Here is a 7500-nt window from a genome sequence, read left to right as displayed (position 1 = left end):
AAGGATTTAGAGAAAATATAAATTTACCAGATATTCGGAGAGAAACAATGACAGTGGGCTTACTTTTAAATATTAAAAGAAACTGTTTTAACTGCAGTTCTTCCTCTCATCAATAGATCTTATGGATTAGAAAAAAAAGAACTGGCGCTTTTATTAAGCCATACTTTCAGTAATATTGCTATAACACCGAACTTTTAACTTTTAAGACTTGAAGTGCATTGTTAAGAAAACACTATAAGGTTATTCTATAAAACATGTGTATATATATATATATATATATATATATATATATACACAGTTCTTTAATATGCATTTAACAAAACTTATTTAAATATTAGAAACAGCTACGTCAGTTGTATTTTCTGCCAGACTTAGTTTTACAGTGAAATAATTAAAGAAATCTTTGGTTGTAGGCCTAATAGTATATATTATGAATTCGGAAAAGAGGCATAAGGAAAGTTGTCATAGCATAGTAACCTTAAACGACTTTTAAGTCAGTGCAATGTGTATTCAAACATTCACGAGACTCGAGGAAAGCTAGCACGAACTTCCTCTGCGACTGGTTTCCCGCCAAGCAACACTTCGAAGCGCAGGCGGTCGAAGCGCAGGCGGGATTTTATAGACCTTTAAAACTGCTTCCTCAGTAATGACAATTCCCAACTCCCACCCTAGGTCAGATTAATTTATATCTTCTCTTGCATTATTTCTCCCTGATTACATCGTAACTTCCATTAAAGATATTTGTCAGCAGGTTTAAAAACCAGTGTAAGAGGAATTACTATTCATTAAAGCTTTAGCATATATACAGACTAGGCCTATAATACAAAGTATATCACACTAGGCTACCACGTAAAAATATAAGGCAAAATAAGTAAATGTTCATTACCTGGTTTTTCCTGGACGCCAGCAGTGCAGTCTTCCCTGTTGGTCGTTGCAAAAAGTCTTCTCGTCACAAAATATAAACAGTTTCCCAAAACTGCTCGCTCTTGGACAGATATTCGAGCGCAAACCCGAGACGATGGTCATGATGCGTCTGTGTAAGTAGAGGCTTGAGCGCAGGTTTCCTACATAGAAGACCAGCTTCTCGAAACCGACGTCTTACAGTGTCAACTGATGTTTGTATATTTGTTTCTCGTTTCACTGAAAATGATGACGAAAACGGGTGTTTGGTTATAAAGTTAACTAACACTTCGTCTTCTTCTGCGGTTGTGCAGCGGGGTCTCCCAGATCTAGGGTGGCTTTTCAATCCTTCTCCGTCGTTGTATCGTTTTAGCCATCTATACACAGTTGTCTTGTTGATATTAAGACGATTAGCTATGTCTTTTTTTTGCAAATCTCGCGAGATGCAGCTCAACTATAGCTCTCCTTGTTGGGGGTGACGTTTCCGGTCGCTGTCGGGTTGCTCCAACCATGTTTGGCAAATGACCACAGTTGACGTAATGTTAGGCCACGCCCACAACTACATCTCCGTTACGTTCATTACATTAAATAAATTACTATGATGGCTAACATGTAAAATTCGTTTAATATTTACGTCTTTTCATATTTACCATGATTAAAAAACTAAGGTGTTAATGTTTTTTCTAATGACTAGCTATATTTGATAAAAAATATATAACATTATACTATAAAACCATGCTAAATGAACTGTATCTTTTTATGAGCGAAGTTCCAAAATGTTTCGCCGTTGCAATTCAGTGTCATTAGAAATGTGAAGAAGGTAAGAGTTGCCAGTTAGTCACTTTTTGAACGAAAAATCACTGAAAAATCGGGGTCTACTCGAGTTTTGCTGCATACTGTACAGACAAAACTAAATTTAAAGTGTTTTGCAGGTCTCGTCATGCTACTATTCCTTAGCTTTCTCCTTGCGTACAAGGTTTTCGCATCAAAGTCAGTACGACCTTTTAACCAGTGGGGTCTACTTTAGAATGATAGCCAGCTTCAATTGATGTAAATGGGAAGGACCAGTCTGCAAGGCGCTGAGAGAGAGGAGAGAGAGAGAGAGAGAGAGAGATTTCAAAATGATTGGCATAAATGTTCCTCAATGAAAGAATGTAGCAAATCCTGCATGATAGGAATATTACTAGTCTTGACTAGGTTATGCGTTACACAATATACTTAATATATAGGCAGTGCGAGGCTTTCAAATGCTCAAGTCTTATGTGCCTTGAAAGGTCCTCAAAGTGTGGTTACTTGCATCGGATAATGAGGTGAAGGCTCTCCCGTCAAAACAAAGCCCTTAATCTCCCGTGTCTACTTTAAAAGTGTTTTACTGCTGCTGGCTCTTAATGTAAACTGGTAGTACCCTACTCTCTCTCTCTCTCTCTCTCTCTCTCTCTCTCTCTCTCTCTCTCTCCAGGGAGTAAAATAACATGAAAAAGCTGAATTCTAGCTCAGCTTTATTTCTGTTCGTAAATTCATGACCCTTTTTCTTTTCTATTGTTGTGCACTTTGTTCCCTTTATTGTTTGAATATTCGCATATCCGAGATCTTGTCTCACTCTTGTTCACCATGGATGCACTTAGATGTGATAGTGTTCAGTTTTATTCGTTAAATATGACATGTCCCCATCTTCTGGCGGTTAGTTTGATTTTTGGATTTATCTTCAAAACCTGAGGTCAGTTACAGTCGTAACAAAATGAACCAAAGGCAGTTGTCTGTGTATTTCATTACCAGTTATTTGTTTTCTTTGGGTTTTCGCGTTTAGCGCAGATGGTGTAGCTTTATGTATTTTATATGAAAGTTAAGAGCAAATCCTTTAGGCCAGCCCTATGAAAGTTTCAGAATACTGATTTGTTTAGATCTTCAAGAAGTATAACTCTATTGAAAATTATGGTTTGTCTTATTTCGTCTTCACATTTTTGTGTGTCTATAATAACGATACTGTATACTGACAATGAGCTCCCTCTTAGACATGCTGTTCTCTAGCCCAGCTTCTGTCTCAACTTTAGCCCGCATGTCAGTAGAAAAAGGCGTTGTGAAGTAGATGATGTTCCTAGTGCCGGATATTGCCGTCCCGACCCTCTCTTATATTACAATATTATATAATATAATATATATAACTGTGGTTTTTACAATTACATATGAATCTGGTACAAGAGTGACCAGTAGATGCTTAATGTATGTGTGTATATATATATATATATATATATATATATATATATATATATATATATATATATATTATATATATATATATATTAAGCATTTATGTATATATCATATATCATATATGTATGTATATATAATAAATGTGTGTGTGTGTATATATATATATATATATATATATAATATATATATATATATATATAATGAAGCAGAATTCAATGGCAATGGCATGAAAGATGTCTTTCGTATTATTTCTGTTAAGCAGGAGGTAGTTGATACGTATGCCTTCAATCCAAATGTCAATTTTCCTTTCAAGAGAAAAGGGATACATAATTGTACATTCACTCCTGCTTTCTAGATTTTGAGTGAAAGGATCATAAGAATTTCTTGAAATGGAAAATGGAATTAAAAATCTAAAAACAGGATGGAAGATGAAATTTGAATGGCTTTCAACTCTCTTGGAACTAAATTATTGGTGGATGGCATTGCTATCAGAATTCATACATCTAGAGATATCTGTTCTGATGCCTTTAAGTTGACAGTGCTATCTTAATCATGAGAAGTCATTCATTTGGACTTGCTGCCCAGAGTCTGTTCCAGGGTGGTTCCTTTGACAAAACGATAGTGTTAACCGAACGTTCATTCCTCCTCTGGTGTTGGTGCCCGCAAAATGGAATGGAAGTCCTCAGGAAAAAACGTTAACCTTTATGTTTTAGACATTGATTTTTTAAATTGGGTGTTTAGCCCCTAGGTGTTTAGCTCCTGGATCTGTTCTCAAAGGTGAGAACTGTGCTCTCATATGCATTACCTTACTGCTCATAGTTGGATTGTGTTGCTACCTGTGTCCCTCCTAGTAAATTTCGTACTTGGTCGGTCGCTGAAACTTGCTGTAAGGCTTGTAAAACCTTTGTGCTCCGTATTCTCTTTGCACTGCCGGTAGTGAAGTACTTTGGGGCCCATTTGTTTATAGCATTTTCCCCCTTATTTGTATAGCACGGTACGTGTGCGATTCCGACGTTGGTGTGATAAATTGAACTATAGTATTTAAATTGGATCTGGAAACCAAAGCAGGTCCGAGTGTGAATAACTTGTTTTTAATAGATGGTAAAACCAGCCCTGCCCTTTACCGTAGAATTGGCCAGTGCACTCATGATACAGAACTCTGTCGGTATTATATTATAGGTAGTTGCTCGGGTTTAAGGCAGTAAAGTGATGCGATGACAAAGCATACCAAGTTCTTTCCTTGATCTCTTGAGTTGCACTTCATAAAACCTAAAATGATTCGTGAATGCTGCGTTTTTCGAGTGACGCCAGGAGACTGGTGAGTTTCTGTGATTACAAACTCGAGTCAAAGAGGAATCAGATTTTCTGTTTTAATATTTTTTTTTAAAGGTAGATTTTAGGATATATTGAATTGATCGAATTTAGGGCTGTTGACCTTAAACCTATTTGGAAATTTGTTATGAAGAGCTATGGTTTCATTTATAAAATTATAATCCCGTTAATGACGTGGTGGCAACATTCAGTTTATTTTGGGGAATAGCATATGACAGGAAGCAAATGGAACTATGACAACGAAGCTCACTCGCCATCACAAAATCTCGACGCTATCATGTAGAATAAATACACATTTCTCTCTCTTTTTGATGTTGTTTTAATAGTCATTATTACATCAAACACATACATACGCGTACACACACACACACACACACGCACACATACATATATATATATATATATATATATATATATATATATATATATATATATTATTAGATTAAAGTAAATTAATAATTTGTTAATTATAATTTGTTAATAGTTGTCCAACCTTTTGATCTTATTTTAGGTTAAGTTTTTTTTTAACAAGTTAGTATCGTTTATTAGTTCGATGAACTCTGTAAGGGAGTCATATGACTTCGCAGTTTTGCTTTGTTTACCGCCTTCTCCCCCGGTATTAGTGAACCATTGAAGTGCCGTATTAACGATCGTTGTTTTTCTCTCCTATGAGCTGTGTTGACTCGAGTGGAAGGCTTGATCGTAAGGGTGGTGATTCGTGACAGAGTTAGTTCGAGTTCCTCCTCACATCCTGACGCTTCGCCACTTTATTTATGGTCACTTCAACAATTTTGTACGGAGATTTGGATCACGGCATCTTTATTCCTTCGCTGCCTTGTGTGTGGTCGCTGGTCTTTGTCACCCGCGGCATTCATCAGCCACGCCTCTTCCCTCGTTCTTCGGAAGGATTCAGAACGAGTTGGCCCGTGTCTACTGAGAACGGCGTAGTTTGTGGCGTGCGAGAACCGTTGACGTCCCGGATTCTCGGAGGCTACCACCCTCGGTGTTCCCGTGGTATTTTGGGTTGCCTGCAGGCATTGCAGCTTGACCCGGTTGACCTCGGAATCAGCGTCAGTGAGTTCTTGGAACTCGTGGAGACAAGTAGGGCGGCTTTCTACAGGTATGAGATGTTTTATAGCTATTTAAGACGATCGTGAATCGCTGAGTACCTGTAGATTTGCACGCCCCTGTTTGCAGTACGGTCTTCTGGACCTTGTATGGCCTGAAGAGACGGTCTACTAAGCCTCTTGTGGTTGAATCAGTTTGTAAGATATTTTCATAAATTTATTTATTTATCTACTTATTATAATTATTCTTAATATATTCTATTCACTAATTTAAGTTTTGAGTATAATTTAGTCTGTATGTGTTAGGTAGGAGTATTATTAAGTTTCCCTCTTATTTTCTCTTGCTTCCTTCTGCCTAACTTATTTTCTTAGGTTAGTTTTGTCTGGCCAGCTATTTGGAAGGTACCTACTTGAAGACATACTTAAAAATATCCTATTTCTTGGTTTAGGGTTTAGTTTAGTTATAGGTGATCTTTTAAAGATCTTAAGGTTGGTTTTTCCCTTGATATATATATTAATTTTGATTATTAATTTTGCCAACCGCTACCTTTTTCTTGTGTAAATAAATATTGTAACTTTTGTTGAGGTGTTTGCTCTATTGTTCCTAAGTTGCTGTGTTACATTTCTACTGACCGCAAATTCTGAGTAGAGACAAGAACCCTTGAAATTACGGCCGTAAATAAGGTCGTAACAATATATTATATATATATATATATATATATATATATATATATATATATATATATTTTATGTATGCATGTATGTGTATATATGTATATGATACACGTATATCTATATGCGTATGTCTACATGTGATGTGTATGGATGTTTGTATTGATAGATGGAGAGAGAGAGAGAATCACTATTGACGTAACCTTGTGGTCTCGCTACAACCTTAGCCATCTGTAATGATTTATGATGCTTTTTTAGAATTCTGCTGTAGACCAAGAAACAGATATTGTTGATCTCGGACCAATCTATTCATAGATATTAGATCACAAAATTGAGGGAGTTGCTGGTGATGAGGTCATGGGGTATTTTTAAAAATGAAAAGACGTATGGTCTGATTTCATTTAAGTGCTTTATACGCCAGTATAGCTACGGCCAATGCTTTACTGTTGATCGCTTGATATTGGATGTATAAAGCACAACTGCTTACAATATGTCGTTACGATACAGAAATGTCTGTCATTTCAGCTAAGTATTCATTGTGTTGGCGTATTTTGTCGTGAGGTACTCGCATATATCGCTCTCATTTAATTTATGATCAACTTTATCGGGTTTTCACAGTGAGAATTTCACTTTTTTGAACACCTGATATGATCACAGATTTTTGCTATGGTCCAACAAAGTTTCACGGTGTAGTGAACATTAGTATCAAGTAAAAACAAATATTTCTTGCGACCCCGTAATTAACCTCTAATCGATCATTGTTTTTATTCTCTTGTTCCTTACATGCATGCGAAATGTGCCTCCTCGATTACAGTGCATGTACAATATGTGCGTAGATATTATTTACCCCTCTGCTTTTCGATTAATGATTTAGATGTAATCCCATGCATATATGTCTATAAATCCTGGGCTGACAGGACCAGGGAAGCACCAATATTAATGCGATAACGTTGGTGTATCTAATTAGCTAAATTTAGCACATCTTATACTTCCTTTTTTTATGAATACTATCACGGGAAAAAACAAAGTTAATCAGAATTATATCATATTTAGAATTATATTTAAAGAAAGATATCTCTTTTACATGAGGGAAGAAAATTGAAATGTAACACCAAAATTCGCTGAATTTTTTGGGCGAAGAATAATTCCATTTCTATGTAGTCCACAGGGTAAGGTAATGCGTGACTAAGTCGTGTGTTGCTAGTTATGAGAGGTTATGAGGGCTGTGTTTTTTAAAGGACGCCGTCGTTTTTTGTTTTTTTCAGGGCTAGTGGTGTGTGACTTGTCGTTCTCAACATTATATTATTTCATTCATACG

The 7500-nt window shown here is 36.3% G+C and overlaps 1 protein-coding gene across 7 annotated transcripts in view; it reads left to right on the top strand.

The window, feature by feature from the left end:
- Nucleotides 1–7500, top strand: part of LOC135208437 (uncharacterized) — a 579462-nt gene that overhangs the window by 72138 nt on the left and 499824 nt on the right. The gene's annotated exons all lie outside the window — the stretch shown is intronic.

The sequence above is a fragment of the Macrobrachium nipponense genome, chromosome 35 (genome assembly GCF_015104395.2).
Source record: "Macrobrachium nipponense isolate FS-2020 chromosome 35, ASM1510439v2, whole genome shotgun sequence".
In the NCBI taxonomy this organism is placed as follows: domain Eukaryota; kingdom Metazoa; phylum Arthropoda; class Malacostraca; order Decapoda; family Palaemonidae; genus Macrobrachium; species Macrobrachium nipponense.
This window is presented reverse-complemented; position numbering and strand designations above follow the sequence as displayed.